Here is a 17,544-nt window from a genome sequence, read left to right as displayed (position 1 = left end):
GCCAGGAACTTCTTCCAGGTCTCCCACATGGGTTCAGGGACCCAAGCACTTATGCTGTCTTCTGCTGCTTTCCCAGGTGCATTAACAGGGAGCTGCATTGGAAGTGGGTCAGCTGGACTTGAACAGGTGCCCGTATGGGATGCAGGCAATGCAGACATCAGCTTAACTCACTGTGCCCGAGTGCTGGCCCCAATAAGTGACTTTTTTAGCCTTCTGTTTGATCACTGCTTGGGTTCCTTACGTATGAACCACTTCCTGCCTCTGCTGACCTAAAGGCAAGAAGATTGCTAGAAAATGGCCCCTTCTCAACACGTAAGGATTTATTGAACCTTTGGCCTGGATTAGTAAATTTAAAAAAATCTTTTATATTTGTTAAGATAGGTTTTTATAAAAAGTTTAATTCTTCCACAAACAAATCAGAGATTCTAATTGTTAATATTTTGGTAGATGCTTTTAAAAAACGTACTTATTTTTTTTTTTATGAAAGGTATTATGTGATACCACTAGAAATATTTTACACTTTTTTTAGGAATATCTTTCCAAGTCAGGAAATATTTCTGTGGCCTATTTTTTAGTATTGAGAACATAATTGACCTTTCCTGTTGCACATTCGTGTTGCTTCTAGCCATTGTACTTATAAACAGTGATGTGATCAGCCTCTTTATAGCAAAATCTTTGTGCACATCCATGATTCTTTGAACTAATTCCCTGGACATATATTTTCCTGTATCAGAGGGCTTATATATTTTATAGTTGATGATTTAAGCACTTGGGTCCCTACCACCCTGTGGGATACCCTGACGGAGTTCCTGGCTTCCAGCTTTAGCCTGGCCCAGCCCCAGCTGCCGTGGGCATTTGGGGAGTAAAGCAGCATTTAGGTAGGATTTCTCTTTATCTCTTTGTCTCTCTCTATATCTCTCCACATTTCATTGCCCTAGACTAACGGGGGTGGGGTGGGGCTGGAAACTTATGGGTAAAAGTGCTTTCCTTTTTCTTGCTGGATGATAGTTCTGAGATACATTCACCGGGCTTCTTGGAAAGTCCCGTAGGATCCAGTAACTGTGCGAAACAGCTGTTACTCACGGTGGTGGCCGTCTTGATAATGCACTCTCTTGTGACTCTCCCTCCCTCACTCCCTTCCCACGCCCTTCACTCCTGCTCCCTGGGATCACATCCCCAAACAGTCTTCCTGTGTGCCTTTGCCTCGTCCTTTGCTTTCAGAGGAACCTCGGCCAAGACGTTTTGTGGTCATGGACAGGAAACTTGCTCTTGGAGTCAGTTTTCTCATATATGTACATTTCAGGAGAGTAGTGTCTACTTCATGGGGTTGTTTTGAGAATCAAACCATGTAATTCATTCTTTGAGCACAAATTTACTGAAAGGCTACTCTAAGGAATTTTTAAAGTTCTTGGGAATTGTGCTTTATGAAAAAACTTATGAATGGATTTAAAAAAATTGTTTGCACCAAAACAAACTTGTTATAACGTGTCTAAATAGGATTTTTTTTTTTTTCAAAAAAGAGTCATTTATTTTCTTGAAAGGCAGAGGTACAGAGAGGCAGAGAGAGAGAGAGAGAGAGGGAGGGTCCTCCATCCACTGGTTCACTCCCCCAGATGGCTGCAATGGCCAGAGCTGCGCCAATCCGAAGCCAGGAGCCAGGAGCCTCCCCCAGGTCTCTCACACAGGTGCAGGGGCCCAAGGACCTGGGCCATCTTCTACTGCTATCCCAGGCCGTAGAAGAAAGCTGGATGGGAAGTGGTGCAGCCAGGACTCAAACCTGTGCCCATATGGGATGCCGGCACTGCAGGTGGCCGCTATACCTGCCATACCACAGCACTGGCCCCCAAATAGGATCTTGTTTGAGCTACCATTAAGGATAAGGTATCATTCTGAAAAGAGCCCCTATCAGAGTAACTTGAATTCTGCTGAAATTGAAGTAAGAATAAACATCAAAATTATGATAAATCCTGGGTAGAAGAATGCTGAAATCTTTGATGCTTTATGAAAAGATTATGGAGATAATGCCCCAAAGAAATCAGTTTTCAAGTGGATAAATAGTTTTAGGAAAGAATAAGATGATGTTGAAGGCTGGCGCCGCGGCTCACTTGGCTAGTCCTCCGCCTGCGGCGCCGGCACCCCAGGTCCTAGTTCCAGTTGGGGTGCCGGATTCTGTCCCGGTTGCTCCTCTTCCAATCCAGCTCTCTGCTGTGGCCCAGGAGGGCAGTGGAGGATGGCTCAAGTGCTTGGGCCCTGCAGCTGCCTGGGAGACCAGGAGAAGCACCTGGCTCCTGGCTTCGGATTGGTGCAGCGTGCCTGCCGCAGTGCACTGGCCGTAGCAGCCATTTGGGGGGTGAACCTTTCTCTCTGTCTCTCTGTCTCTCACTAACTCTGCCTGTCAAAAAAAAAAAAAAAAATGATGTTGAAGATAAAGCCCACAATGGCAGAACATCCACATTAATTTATGAGAAAAAATAGTCATCTCACTTGTGCCCTAATTGAAGAGGACCACTGATTACTAGCAGAAGCAGTAGCCAGCACCATGGACATTGCAGTTGGTTCAGAGTACACAATTCTGACTGTGAAGTAACATAGAGCAAACCTCCGCTCATTGAGTTCCAAAACTGTGGGGGCCAGATCACCTGCAGGCAAGAGCTGAGCTTTAAGTAGAAATTTTAAACGAATGGGATCAAGATCCTGCAGTTCATCAAAGAATTGGAACAGGAAATGAAACTCGGTTTTCCAGGTGCAGTCCTGAAGAGGAAGCACTGTCCAGGCGGTGGCTACTGAGAGGTAGAAGTGGTCCGTGAACGCAGACCAGTCACGGGCAAAGGTCGTGGCCACAGTTTTCTCAAGGCGTTTGGATTGTTGACTTTCTGAAGGGCCAAAGAACATTAGCACCTGCTTATCGGAAGAGTTTCTTTGAGAAAGGCAGAAAACCAGGCAGGAATGCTTCCGCAGAGGCCTTTGCTGCTGTGCCGAGGTCCTGCTCGTTCCTCTGTTCTTCTCATCAGACGGGCAGTTTGACAGGAGTTTCCCTGGGAAGTCATTCGACATCCACCTGACAATTCTGATTTGGCTCCTTTTGATTTCTTTTGGCTTCCCAATCTTAAAAAATCGTGAAAGGGCATTCTTTTTTTTTTTTTTTTTGAGGCAGAGTGGACAGTGAGACAGAGAGAAAGGTCTTCCTTTTGCCGTTGGTTCACCCTCCAATGGCCGCTGTGGCTGGTGCACTGCGGCTGGCGCACCGCGCTGATCTGAAGGCAGAAGCCAGGTGCTTCTCCTGGTCTCCCATGGGGTGCAGGGCCCAAGCACTTGGGCCATCCTCCACTGCACTCCCTGGCCACAGCAGAGAGCTGGCCTGGAAGAGGAGCAACCGGGACAGAATCCGGCATCCCGACCAGGACTAGAACCTGGTGCGGCAGCACCGTAGGCAGAGGATTAGCCTATTGAGCCGTGGCGCTGGCCTCATTTTCTTTAGTTAGGTATATGTTAAAAAACAAAACAACTGCAGCAGTGTGGCTAATTCCCCAGGGCCCTCAGTTCTCTAGGGATGGACTCAACAGCTGGTGCCATTACTTATGAAAGTGTCTTGAACTTGATGGAGCTCGGTTGAGAAAGTTTAGACTTTTATCTTGTAATTCCACAAACTTTTTGAAGTCTCCTGGTATGTGTCAGATGGCATTCTGGATATGGGGTTATAGCAGGGAGCAAGACAAGTAATGGCCATGCCTCCATAGGGTTTACATTGTCATGCAGGAGACAAAAAAGGAAAAATTCTTTTTAATTTTTAAAAAAAAATTTTTTTAAAAGTCGGGGCTGGCCTCATGGCATAACTGGTAAAGCCACTGCCTATGGGCACCAGTTTGAATCCAACTCCTTGCTAATGTGCCTGGGAAAGCAGCAGAGGATACTTCAAGTGCTTGGACCCCTTCACCCAGAAAAGATCCTGCCTCCTGGCTTCAGCCTGGCCCAGCCCTGGCTGTTGCAGCCATTTGAAGAGTGAACCAGTGGATGGAAGACTTCTCTCTCTGTCTCTCCCTCTCTCTCTCTCTAACTCTGCCTTTCAAATAAATAAAATGAATCTTTCAAAAAGATTTTCAAAATTATTTTACTTATTTATTGAGAGAGAGAGACGGAGGGAGGGAGAAACAACACCCCTATTTGCCGGTTCTCTCTCCCAGCGCCCAGGAGCTGAAAACCCAATCTGGGTCTCCCTTATGAGTAGCAGAGACCTACAACTTGAGCCTCCCCTTCTGCCCTTGCTCCACCCCAGGGTGTGCATTAGCAAGAAACTGGAGTCAGGCTCCCTGACAGGAGACACAGGTGTCCCAGCTGGTGTCTTAAACACTGCTGTGCAAACACCTGCCTCAAAGAATTTCAAACAGTGAGAAATGCTATGAAATAAAGCAAGATATGCTCAAGGGCAGTGAAGTCACAATGCCACACCGCGCTGAGAGGATGCTATTTGAAACGTGACTGGATGAAGAGAATAATCCAGATGTGGGAAGAGCATTGTGGGTAGAGGGGTAGCAGGTGCAAAGGCCCTGTGGTGACAGTGTTGGGAGCCAAGTAGTACATATGAAATACTGTGTTTAGTACTGTTCACTTGCTAAGTGCTCAATGAGTAAGTAGTGGTGAAGGTAGATCAGATAGTCTAATCACTGTGCAGCAGTAAGCAGCCGGTCTTGCCTCATAAATTGACAAAAATTGGTTTCACAGAATAAGCAAGTAATTAAATGTACTAGGTACATTTCAGTCCTTTTACTGGTGTGGTGAGTTACATTGATTTGCTGGGCATTCCCAGGATATACTTCATTTAGACATAGTGTATAGTGGTGCCTTGGTGGCTGCAGGGTGTTGACCCTAGGATCCCCTGCAGATACCAAAACCCATGGGTGCTCAAGTCCCTCATATAGAATGGTGCAGTTCTTGCTTATAAAACCCAGACACATCCACTCTTCACTTTAAGTCACCCCTGGATTCCCTGTAATGCTCAGTGTGCTGTAAATGCTGTGCAAATAGCTGTTACAGAGTGTTGTTTGGGAAATAATGACAAGGAAAAAATATCTTGTGTTCAGTGCAGTTCCCCCACCTCCTCTCCCTGACTACTTTTGATCCACGGTTGGTAGTATCCTTGGTTGGGGAGCCTACTGCTGTTTGGGGCTGACTGTATTACTCATCGTGTATTTTGCTGGATTTTATTTGGTAATGTTAAGTTTGCATCTGTGTTCATCACAGGTGTTGGGGGTATGTGTGTGTTTCCTTTTAATTTCTTTCTTAGTATCAACATTTTATTGGCTTCACAAAATTAGTTGAAAGTGTTACCTCCTTTGTGAGTTTGTATAAAATTGTTACCATTTTCCTTTAAATGTTGGTAGAATTCTTTAGGGAAGCTCTCAGACTTTAAGTTTTCTTTTTTGGAAGGCATTGACTTATTGATTTAATTTTGTAACTTCTAAATAAATATCCATTTCTTCTTGAATGAGGTTTCCTAAGTTATGTTTAAGGAATTTGTTGATTTCATCTAAGTTGTGGGATTTATGGGCATAAAGTTGTTCCTAATATTCTCTTATCCTTTTTAAAAATATTTATTTTAGTTGTGATAGGAACTGCATAAGATAGAATTTACAAGTGTAACTATTTTTCAAAATTTTATTTGAGAGGGTGAGAGAGAGAGAGAGGGAGAGAGATAGAGAGATGTCTTCCATCCCCTGGTTCACTCCCCAAATGGCTGCGGTGGCAGGGGCTGGGTCCGGCTGAAACCAGGCGCCTGGAACTGTATCCAAGTTTCCTACGTGGGTGGTGGTGGCTCAGGCACTTGGGCCATTTTCCACTGCTTTCCCAGGCGCATTAGCGGAGAACTGGATTGGAAGTGGAGCAGCTGTGACTCGAACCAGTGCTCTGATATGGGATGCTGACATTGCTGGTGGCAGCTTATCCCCCTGCACCACAACACCAGCTCTGCATTTGAACTATTTTTAAGTATACAGTACAGTGATATTCACGGGATAAACCTATTATCCTTCCAGTGCCTCTGAGATCCATAGTGATGTCCCCTCCTTCATTCTTTTTTATAATGTGTGTGTTCAGTCCACAACCTATTTTTTTTTTTTTTGATAGGCAGAGTGGACACTGAGAGAGAGAGACAGAGAGAAAGGTCTTCCTTTGCCGTTGATTCACCCTCCAATGGCCGCTGTGGCCGGCGCACTGCGGCCGGCGCACCACGCTGATCTGATGGCAGGAGCCAGGTGCTTCTCCTGGTCTCCAATGGGGTGCAAGGCCCAAAGACTTGGGCCATCCTCCATTGCACTCCCTGGCCACAGCAGAGAGCTGGCCTGGAAGAGGGGCAACCGGGATAGAATCCGGCGCCCCGACCGGGACTAGAACTCCGTGTGCCGGCACCGCAAGGCGGAGGATTAGCCTATTGAGCCACAGCGCCGGCTCACAACCTATTTTTTTAAATTAATTAATTTAATTGGAAGGCAGAGTTATTGAGAGAGTAAGATAGAGCAAGCAAGCTTCTGCTGGTTCACTCCCCAAATGGCTGCTACAGCCTGGGGCTTGGCCAGGCCAAAGCCAAGAGCCTGGAACTCTATCCCTGTCTCCCGTGTAGGAGGCAGAAGCCCAAGTACTTGAGCCATCACCGCTGTCTTCCCAGGCACGTCAACAGGAAGCTTGATGGGAAGCACGAAACAGCCAGGACTTGATCTGGTGCTCCGTTCTGGGTTGCTGACGTTGCAGGCAGCGGCTTGACCTGAGCCAGGTTAAGCTGTGCCTCAGCGCTGGCCCCTCTCCTTCATTCTTGATCAGTGGTAGTTGTGTCTCCTGTTTTTTGTCATCAGCCCTGCTAGAAGTTAATTGCTTTTGTTCATTCTCTATATTAGTGGCAGTGCACAAGTTTTGTTTGGTTGTCATTTCGTTTTTCATTCTCTTTTAAATTTATTCTAATTATGCTCATGACTTCCTCTTTACCCAGATGCTATTTAGAAATGTTGTTGAGTTTTCCTATTTTTCTGTTGCTTTCTTATCTAGTTTTGTTGTGGTTGGGAAACGTATTTTGTATGGTTTTCATTCCTTTAAACTTGTTGAGGTGTCTCTGGTCCAGAATACGGTTTGTTTTGGTGAGCATTCCCTATGCACTTGAAAAATGTGTAACTTGTAGGTAGAGTGCTTTTCTTTTCTTTTTTTTTTTTTTAAAAAAGATTAATTTTATTTATTTGAAAGAGTTACAGAGAGAGGTAGAGACAGAGAGAGGTTTTCCATCTGCTGGTTCACTCCCCAGATGGCCACAAAGGCTGAGCTGATCTAAAGCTGGGAGCCAGGAGCTTCTTCTGAGTCTCCCTCATTGGTGCAGGGGCCCAAGGACTGAAACATCTGCTGCTGCTTTCCCAGGTTCATTAGCAGGGAGCTGGATTAGAAGTGGAGCAGCCGGGACTTGAACAGGTGCCCATAGGGGATGCTGGCACTGCAGGCTGGAGCTTTAACCCACTGCGCTACAGCACCAGCCCCCTAGATGGAGTATTTTATAAATATTTATCAGGTCAGATTTGTTGATATTGTTTTTCAGGTCTTCTGTATCCTCCTTGATTGTTCTAGTGAGTCTGGGCCGCCATCACAAGATGCCACAGATAGGGTAGCTTATATCATGGGAGTTTGTTTTCTCCCAGTTCTGGAGGCTGGAAGGCCAAGGATCCAGGTGCCGGCAGGTCTGGATTTTCCTGAGGCCTCCCTCCTTGGCCTCTTCTTTTTTAAAGATTTATTTATTTATTTGAAAGGCTGAGTGGTGAGGAGGGAAATCTTCTACCTGCTGGTTTACTCCCCAAATGCCACAACAGCAAGGGCTGGGCCTGGCGAGCCAGGAGCCGGGAACTCCGTCCTGATTTCCGTGTGAGTGGCAGGGATGCGAGCACTTGGGGCACCCTCTACTGCCTTCCCAGGCCTTCGCAGGAAGCTGGATTGGAAGCACAGCTGGCATTGCAGGTGGAGTGGCAAATGGCAACCTCACCCACTGGGCCACAGCGTCGGCCCTCATCTTCTTACAAGGACATCAGTCACATTAGACTTTTTTTTTGGACAAAATGTTTTTATATAGTGAAATGCACACATCTTGAGTTGATGAGTGAATCTTGCTGTCTGTAATAATGCTGTCCACTTACCTTGGATGCTTGTATCTTATTTTATTGCTTTCCATATAGGTTTTGGGGATCAGGAGTTTGCTTGCTTTAAGAAGCAGATTTAATGGTATAGTTATCAGATCTGTATTTTTAGGGGTTTGGTTAGTTCTGGATAGAATTAAAATGGCTATATAGCAAGGATCAGTTATTAATTTAGTATTTATTTTTAATTTTAGTTTTCAGTTGTGATAAGATACACATGACATAAAATTGACTATGTTAGCTGGCTTTAATGTGACAGTTTGGTAGTAGAATTCAGCACATCCATATCAGCGCACAGCCATATCTAGAGCTCTTTTTATCCTGCAGAACTGAAACCCCACCCATTAGGTAGTAACTTCCCTTTCCGCTGCCCCTGGCTGGAAGCCACCATCCCACCGCTGTGCATTTCACTAGGCGGGGCGGGGGGGGGGGGGGCGCCCGTAAGGAGATCAGACAGTACTTGTCTATTTGCTTCTGGCTTATTTCCCTTGGTGTAACATCCTCTGAGTTTGTCCAAGCTGTGGCGTGTGGTAGGATTCCCTTCCTTTTTAAGTCAGAATTAAATTCCGTTGTCTGTACATACCACGTTCTGCTTGTGTGTTTCTTCTTGTGGCTGTCCGTGGGCACTTGGGTTGCTTGCACCAGCGAGTGAGCACCTGTTGCCCATTGTTCAGCACACATTTGCCAGCGCTTTTCTGAGCTAGGGCCTGTGGCAGGCTTGAGGGACTCCCCCTCAGTGAACACACCATACAGAACTGCTGCCCCCAGCAGCCTGTATTCTAGTAGGGGCTGAAGGTGGGGGAGATGGACAGTACACTGACATGTCTCCTCGATTCTGAAACACATTTTTCCCCTCACATTTCAAAGTTTCTACAGCTGAGTGTGTCTTGCAGTCAGTGCCATCTTAGGATGACAGTTGGTGGTGGTGCTTTTCAGGAACAGCAGAAACAATGCCTCTTCCAGTTGGTGTGAACCGTAGTTGGTGCACCACTGTTGATGGAACTGGCTGTTAAGGTAGCATGAGTGTCTGACCGAGCGCATGTGTAAGTCACAGCAGGCAGGCACTGTGCTGTTTCCCTCTGTCTCCTTCGGGGCTGTCACTGTGACTGGCACTGGTGCAGGGGGTAGCGCCCTGGCAGGTGAGGGTTGGAGAGTGTTTTGTGAGCTGCGCCCAGATTTTGTAGGTAGGGGTGCTACAGCCAACACCTCAGAACTCGCAAGGCTCCCAGGAGCTGGCCCCGTTCCAGCAGTGACTCAGAACAGAACGCTGGCAGCCTTCTGGACTTCTCCATTCGCTCACACTTTATACCCATTCAGTCAGCACGTCCTGCATGCTGTTCTTTCAGAATATATCCCAGTCCTGCCCCCTCCCAGCACCTAACCCGCCCTGGTTGAAGCCATCATCCTTTCTTGCTTACATTACAGCAGCCTCCTAACTAGTGTCCCTGGTTTGGCCACTGTTTTCTCTTACCTGGACTGTCATAGTAGCCTCCCAACTGAGCTCCCCTCTTCTGCGCTTGTCTTTCTGAAACCTTACCTCAATTTAGCAATCAGAGCATCATTTTAAAGCATGCCTACTGCAGACATTCAGTGATTCTTGTGCCTTCTTCCCACATCACAGTTACCTGTGTTGGACTCCCGGCTCTGGCTCCTGCTCCTGTTCCTGGGGACGCTGGGAGACTGTGGTGATGACTCAAGTCATCACTGGGCTCCTGACACCCAGGCGGAAGTCTTGGCTTGAGTTCCCAGCTCCCAGCTTCAGGCTGGCCTGGTCCTGGCCATTGTGGTCATTTGGGCTGTGAACCAGCGGGTGGGAGCTGTCTTTTTCTGTGTTTCTTTCTCTCTGCCTCTTAATAAAAGTTTAATTAAAAACACGTTTGATTGTTTCCCTCTACCTAAGCCCCCATAAAACCATTCTGTCAGCATCAGAGTCCTTATAATGGCGTACAGGGCTGTATGTTGGCTCCTTCCCTTCTTTGACCTTGCACGCTGCCTGTCTGCCATGTGCTCGTCCTGCTTTCAGTAGCAGTGGCAGCCTGATGGCTTCTTTATCCTAATGAGCATGTTCCTTTCTTACAGCATTTTTTTTCTTTCCTGCCAGGAATGCTCTTCCCCCAGACTTCTGCAAGGCCTGCTACTCTGGTCTCTGCTCAGATGTCACCTTTTAGAAGGGCCTTCCCTTGCCACGCTGTGGAGCATACCGTCCCCTTTCCCCACCAGCAGTGTCTCACCCTGTAACCGCTTAGGCTGGGCTGTGCTGCAGTAGCAAACAGCTTCAGAACCTCCGGGGGCGTGGGACCACACGCTCCGCCTCTCTCTGATGCTCTCCCCCTCCCCCCCAGCCTCCCCACCACGAGTTACTCTGGAGGTCACTACTTCCCACTGTCCTCAGCACTGGAACCTGTTTGAACTGTAGAGGTAAAGAGGAGTGATTCACTGGCTTGTAAAGTATGTGCTGGAGTGGCCAGAGCGAGTTACATTGCCATACCTAACTTCACCTGGGTGTGAACAGGGCTGGCACAGGACCAGGAAATACCTGGTGGATAGCACAGCCAATGGCTTTATGCTGCTCGATTTTTCTAGAACACCTGGGTATATCTACTTTGTTTTTTTTATCTTAGGTTCTAGAAAAATGCATGGTGTTTAGTAGGTACTTATTAATATTTAGGAAATGATTGCATATACCAAAGCAAGTCACTAATTTATTTGTCTGGCTGACAATCAAGCCAGGTTGAGAGTGTGAAGTGGGAGGTTTGAGGCGAGAAGGGGAGAGGAGGTGAGGCCCTGGAGAGCCGGCTTACCAAAGACAGCTAGGGTTGCTCCAGCAAAGTATCTGCTAGAGAAACCTGGCCGCTCAGCCGCGTGGTTTCCCTCCTAACACTGAGCTGCTCAGGAGGTGACAAGGAGGAGGCAGGGACGATGGGGTCCATTTCCCAAGGATGGGAAAACCCGAGGCGAGGAAGGAGGAAGCAGGATCCCAGCTGTCCCTCAGCCCTGCGCCATCCTCAGTGCTGGGTGTGCTGATGGTATTGGGGAGGGGCAGTTTCCCCTGGATCCGTTCCTTTTTCGTTTTCTTCTCAGAACGCATCTGCAGGAGGTTCTCCCCCCATTTTACAGGTGGGGAAAGCTGAGGCTTCCTTTGCCTGCGATAGGATTTAGCTCGGTCTCCCAGCCGTGCTGCTGTCCTGTCTTGTCTGTACTTTTGAGGCACACGCCAGTGCGGAGTTCTGCTAGATATTAGATTCCACGGAGCCTTGACCGGGTTTTGGCCACGAAAGCAGAGAATATGCAGTGGTTTCAAATTAGGTGTTTGCAGGACCTTACCAGAGGGGAAATAGTTGGGCTATTTTTATGCGCTTCAGCTCAAGTGCAGTAACCGCAATATCAACTGTAACTGCTCAGTTCACTGTCAGGGAATTTCTTATGAGTAAGATTACAGCGTCCCTCCCAGAATGTGAGACTGTTCCCATCCGCGACACTCTCTGTGGTCTTGCGTGTTGCTAACCCACACATTTCACTTGTCAGGGGCTGTGCTCAGCTTTACGGTGGGCACAGAGAAGAGTAAGGTGCATGGCCTCGCCTCTGGGATCTTGTGTGCAGTTGGGAAGCAAAACTGTGCAGAAGCAGAACTGTTAGTGCAGCGCAGGGGACCCTGGGGGCCCAGGTGGCTCTCAGGCTGAGGGAAGAAGGCGGAACTGCAGTTGCACTCGGCAGGTTCCTGGAGACCGGGATGGGGGGCAGCCATGCTGGGGAGGCGTGGACAGTATTTGGGATCTGAAGGATCCCAAAAGCACTGAAATAGCAACCAGTGCTTTCTGGAGGTGTTGAGCTGGGCAGTGCGGTTGCAGCAAAGGATCCACAGGACAGAGCCACGGGAGTTCGCGTGGGGAACCGGGAAGGCAGGCAGGCCCCGACTGGGGTGGGGGGTGCTGGGGAGCCCCACTTCCAGAGTTGCTGTTTGCTGTGGCGGTTATAGAAAAGTGTAACATGGATGCAGGGTCTAGGGAAGAAGAGTACACACATAACACACGTGCACACATGCACATATAGTCCATACCGATGTGCAAGCTAGTTACTTTAATAATCATCTTAATAATACTTATTGTAATTATAACTTTAATAATCAAAGGGGGAAATCTGGACTGTTCTGTGACCTTTAAAAGTTCTGTTGAAGTGGGGCAGGTGTTTGGTGCAGCACTTCAGCTGCCTCTTGAGTTGCAAATTTCTCATCCCCTTCCCTCTGTCCGCACCTTGGGAGGCAGCAGTGGTGGCTCAGGTATGTGGGCTCCTTCTGCCCATGTGGGAGACCTGGAGTGAGTTCTCAGCTCCTGGCTTTGGCCTGGCCCAAACCTGGCTTGTGTGGGCATTTGGGGATTGAACCAGTGGAGGGAGGACCTTTTGTCCATCTTTCTGCTTTTCAAATTAAATGAAAATAAATACAAATTTTTAAAAAGTCTAATATTTTGTCAAAACATTAAAAATCCAGAAATATGGGGAATTAAAAAAACAGTTAAACAGTTAGTGCACAGTAATTTATTAAAAAAACCACTGGAGATGTTGAGAATTAAGCTTTTTTGTCTCTTTGTAAAAGAACTTACCAGGGGGCATATGAATGGTATTTGCCGCCACCTGCCACCTTGTTGTATGACTTAGGGAGTATGCTTTTCACATCTTGAGACTTATCATCCACCTTTCTGTGTGTTCCGTGTTTTGTTCTCCCTGCTCTCAAGGTCATGAAGTATTTCCGCGAGTTTCCTTAATGGGAAGGTTTTTGCCAGTGTTGCTCCCTCCAGGATCTCCTGACCATTTTCATCACAACTGCTGTGTCCCTCTCCTGTTGCTGCTGTAACTGGGCATCTGGGCTTGGTGGTTTGAAACAACGCACACGGGCGCATGCTGACACCTCACAGCTGGGGGCCAGAGCCAGAAGCAGCTCCCTGGTCTGGCCCAGCTGTGCTTCCGCTGCAGGCTCTCAGGAGGGGTCTGCTTCCTTGTGCTTTTAGCTTTTTGAGGCTGCCCATACTTTTTTTGGCTCATGGCCAAACTCTGTGTTCAAAGCCAGCAAAGACTGGAGGACGCCTTGTTACATAGCATCACTCTGGAATGCTCCTGCTCCCCTTTCACTTACAGAGACCTTGTGCTTACGTTGAACTCACCTGAGTAAGCTTCCATCTTATGGATGCCTGCAACCTTAATCCCCCTGTGGCTTTAAGCTACCTCCCCACCCCACCATAACCTAATGTTATTACAGGTCCTAAGAATTAGGATGTGGCCACCTTTGGGGGCCAGTACTCTGCTTGCCGCAAGCACGCATCCCATCTGTCTCTAAGTTCACCTTCAGGGAGTTTGTCTGGCTGCTCGTTTAGGGTGTCTGTGATGGCAACAGTGTCTGCTTTCCTGTTGCCCACTCTTTATTCAATAACCTCTTTACGTTTGACTCACATTTCACTTACAGTGCTAATAATTTTCAATTCTTTGCTGGATTTATCTTTGTTGGCTAGTTCCCTCTTTCTGCGATCTGTTTTCCTAAGATGTCATGTGGGCTTATTACTAACAGACAAGGAGGCAACACAATGTCATGCTTTGCTAACTGCATGAGTTGAATGACAGCTTCCCAGTAACCAGTCACTGACACACTTTGAAGTGACATGATTGGTCACTGAGCCTCATGCGTGTCTTATTTACATAGTGATTTATGTCAATTATTCACAGTTAGTATTACTGTGATAAATGAAATTTCACCATGTAATCAGGAGACTGCTATTACGTAACTAACTAGTGGTAACTGAAATCCTTCATGTCAGAGCTGTGCAGAAATGAGGAACTGCCTACATGTGTGTGTGTTTGTAATATGTCTGTATATGTATTTATATTTATATGTGTATTGTTACATAGCATCACTCTGGAATGCTCCTGCTCCCCTTACACATATAATCATAATTATATGTGTATTATGTGTTTTTTTTTTAAAATTAGTAGAAGCTAACAGAAGCGAATGTATATATGGGAGTGGAGTTGGGGAAAGGGGTAGAAGGGATAAGAGCTGTTGTTCTTCATAATTTTGGTTGTTTTTTAAAAAAAGATTTATTTATTCAAAAGGCAGAGAGTGACACAGAGACAGGTAGACAGAGACAGAGAGAAAGAAAGAGAAATCTTCCATTCACTGGTTCACTCTCCAAATTCCTACAACAGTTAGGGCTGGGCCAAGCTGAATACAGGATCCAGGAACTTCATCCAGGTCTCCTACATGGGTGGCAGGGACCCAAGTACTTGAGCCATCATCTGCTGCTCAGGTGCATTAGCAGGGAGCTAGATTGGAAGCAGAGTAGCCAATAGCTGAGCTAGACACTCTGATTTGGGATGTAGGTGTTGCAAGCAGTGGCTTAATTCACTTCACCATAATGCCCATCCATAAATTTGGTTTTTGAACAACGAAAGCATTTTACATATTCAAAGAGTTCAATTCAAATAGGAGGAAAAGCAAACTCAGACATTGAATGTAAAGAGAAATAAGTCTGTGTATCATTACTACACAGAGAAAAGAATTATTTCAAGTATTTTTAGAGCCTATAACTGTGTCCATCCTCAGAGGCTATATTCTAAGAACAAACAAACAAAAAACCCTCAAACACATTCAAAGATATATGTATATATGTATATGTATATGTATATATATATATATATATATATATATATATATAACTCCTCAAATGGCTGCAATGGCTGGAGCTGGGCTCATCTGAAGCCAGGAACCAAGAGCTTCTTCAGGGTCTCCCACATTGGTTGCAGGGGCCCAAGCACTTGGGCTATTTTCTACTGCTTTCCTAAGCCATAGCAGAGAGCTGGATCGGAAGTGGAGCAGCCGGGACTCAAACTGGCACCTGTATGGGAATACTGGCACTGCAGGCGATGGCTTTACCTAGTATGCCACAATGCCAGCCCCTCAAAGATATATTAAAGAGTTTGTGTAATGATATTAATATTGTAACAGTTAAAGCTATCTTACAGATTATAGGATAAAATAAATATGTAAATATTAATACTTAAGGGAGAAAAGATAAAAATACAGAGAGATTAAGAAAAATCCCTGTAGTGTTCAGTTGTTGAATTTGAATTGGAAATATCATTATGAGTCATGATTTCAAAAATATAAGAGCTGAGAAGCAGTGACACCCAGAATCACATATCTGGTGCCCAGATTTGGTTTCTAAAGATCGTTCCCTAACAGGGCTCTTGTGAGCAATGCTAGGTGGGGTATGGAGAGCCCAGGTGAGCCAGGGAGGTGTTTAGAAAGGATGAGTGAGTGGGGTGACAGAGCAGGGTCATGGAGGGCCACGGAGCTGGTTAAAGGGCTCCCGCTAGGATGGTTGGAACGCTTAAAATAAAAGCCAGGGGGAGGTTGGGTGGGGAGAGTCTGGTGCTGTGTGTAGTAGGCTAATACTCCGCCCGCGGCACCAGCATCCCATATGGGCACTGGTTCCTGTCCTGGTTGCTTCTCTTCTGATCCAGCTCTCTGCTTATAGCCTAGGAAGGTAGTGGAAGATGACCCAAGTGCTTGGGCCCCTGCACCCATGTGGGAGGCCCAGAAGAAGCTCTTGGCTCCTGGCTTCAGATGAGCCCAGCTCCAGCCATTGCAGCCATTTGGGGAGTGAACCAGCAGATGGAAGACCTTTCTGTCTCTCCCTCTCTGCCTGTAACTCTGCCTCTCAATTAAATAAATACTATTATTAAAAAAAGAATGTAGCTGGTTGTAATACACTGAATGGGAAAAGGCCATAAGGACAGACTGGCACCCACATAAGAGGAGAATAGACACAAGAGCCTTTTTAGATGCGGAATGTCAGCTTAGCAGATATGAAAGTAATGATGGAATGATCAGAATCACCGTTACGTAACCCCCAGTGGAACAGGCAAGGGTCACCAGTGGAGTTAAAACCACACTTTTCTCTGAGTGTAAAGATTTTCATAATAGGATGAGAAGGAAAAAAAGGCATGGCTTTAGGCTTTAGATTAAGCGTCAAAAGCCTAAATGTCCCATAAATTTCAGTTGGCCTTCAGGACCAAGCTCACTGGTGGCTTCCAGAGCTGGGTTCGCAAGCTGATCTTTTGGCACCATGAGCATTACTGGGCCATTCTGCAAAGCGGTTGCTCCCAGGATTGCATGCACTGCTGTGGGCTTCACTTTCTGGGTCCCGTGCATGAGCTGGGCCCTGTGCTCTGTACCCTTCACTTCACCCTCAGAGCAGCTTTGAGCGTTAGATACCAGGGTGCTTCAAATAGTTCATGGAAAATAGAATTAAAAAATAAGTTAGTTTATTATGGTATAAAGTAATTTTGAAATTCGTGCATAGGAGTATTATCAGATGCAGTGGCTGAGGCTCAGAGAGGTGAGACACAGTGTTCATGGACAGGCAACAGTAGGGTGCAGAGCCAGTTCTGCAGGCCCAGGCCCTCCCTCCTCGTGGCGCCTGCCTGTCCTGTCCGCGGGTTGACCCAGTGAGGAGTTTTGGGGCTTGCTTTCAGTGTCTGTGAGAAGGGTAGCTCAGGAGGGAAAGGAGAGGTCACCCACATGTCACACAATAGGAAATGTCCCTGGGTAGGGACAAGATGACATTCTGTTGTTGGGAAAAAAGTGAAAACCTGAAAGCAGGGTGCGTTGCAGTGAGTTTGTTCCCTATGGGAGCACCAGCTTGAGTCCCAGCTGTTCTGCTTCTGATCCAGCTTCCTGCTAATATGGCTGGGAAAGCAACAGATGATGGCTCAAGGACCTGGGTCCCTGCTACCCATGTGGGAGACCTGAATGGGTTCCAGGTTTCTGACTTCAGGCTGGCCCAGCCCTGGTCATTATGGCCATTAGGAGTGTGAACCAGCAGATGGAAAATCTCTCTCCTCACTCCCTCTATCTCTGTCTCTCTTCCCAATAAATGAAATTAATCTTTTTTTTTTTTTAAAGTGAAGAACTGAAGTAAAACATAATTTGCTTCTTTCAGGCTTACATTAAGAGTGGATGGCCGGCGCTGTGGCTTAACAGGCTAATCCTCTACCTTGTGGCGCCGGCACACCAGGTTCTAGTCCCAGTTGGGGCGCCAGATTCTTTTTTTTTTTATTTATTTTTTATTTTTTTTTACTTTTATTTAATGAATATAAATTTCCAAAGTACAGCTTATGGGTTACAATGGCTTCCCCCCTCCCATAACTTCCCTCCTACCCGCAACCCTCCGGCGCCGTGGCTTAACAGGCTAATCCTCCACCTTGCGGCACCGGCACACCGGGTTCTAGTCCCGGTCAGGGCGCCAGATTCTATCCCGGTTGCCCCTCTTCCAGGCCAGCTCTCCGCTATGGCCCGGGAAGGCAGTGGAGGATGGCCCAAGTCCTTGGGCCCTGCACC

The 17,544-nt window shown here is 46.8% G+C and overlaps 1 protein-coding gene across 3 annotated transcripts in view; it reads left to right on the top strand.

Annotated features, from left to right (window-relative positions):
* The window catches only part of UBAC2 (UBA domain containing 2), a 273,943-nt gene that overhangs the window by 104,228 nt on the left and 152,171 nt on the right, over positions 1-17,544 (top strand). The window lies entirely within an intron of this gene.

Source organism: Lepus europaeus, chromosome 6, assembly GCF_033115175.1.
Source record: "Lepus europaeus isolate LE1 chromosome 6, mLepTim1.pri, whole genome shotgun sequence".
In the NCBI taxonomy this organism is placed as follows: domain Eukaryota; kingdom Metazoa; phylum Chordata; class Mammalia; order Lagomorpha; family Leporidae; genus Lepus; species Lepus europaeus.
This window is presented reverse-complemented; position numbering and strand designations above follow the sequence as displayed.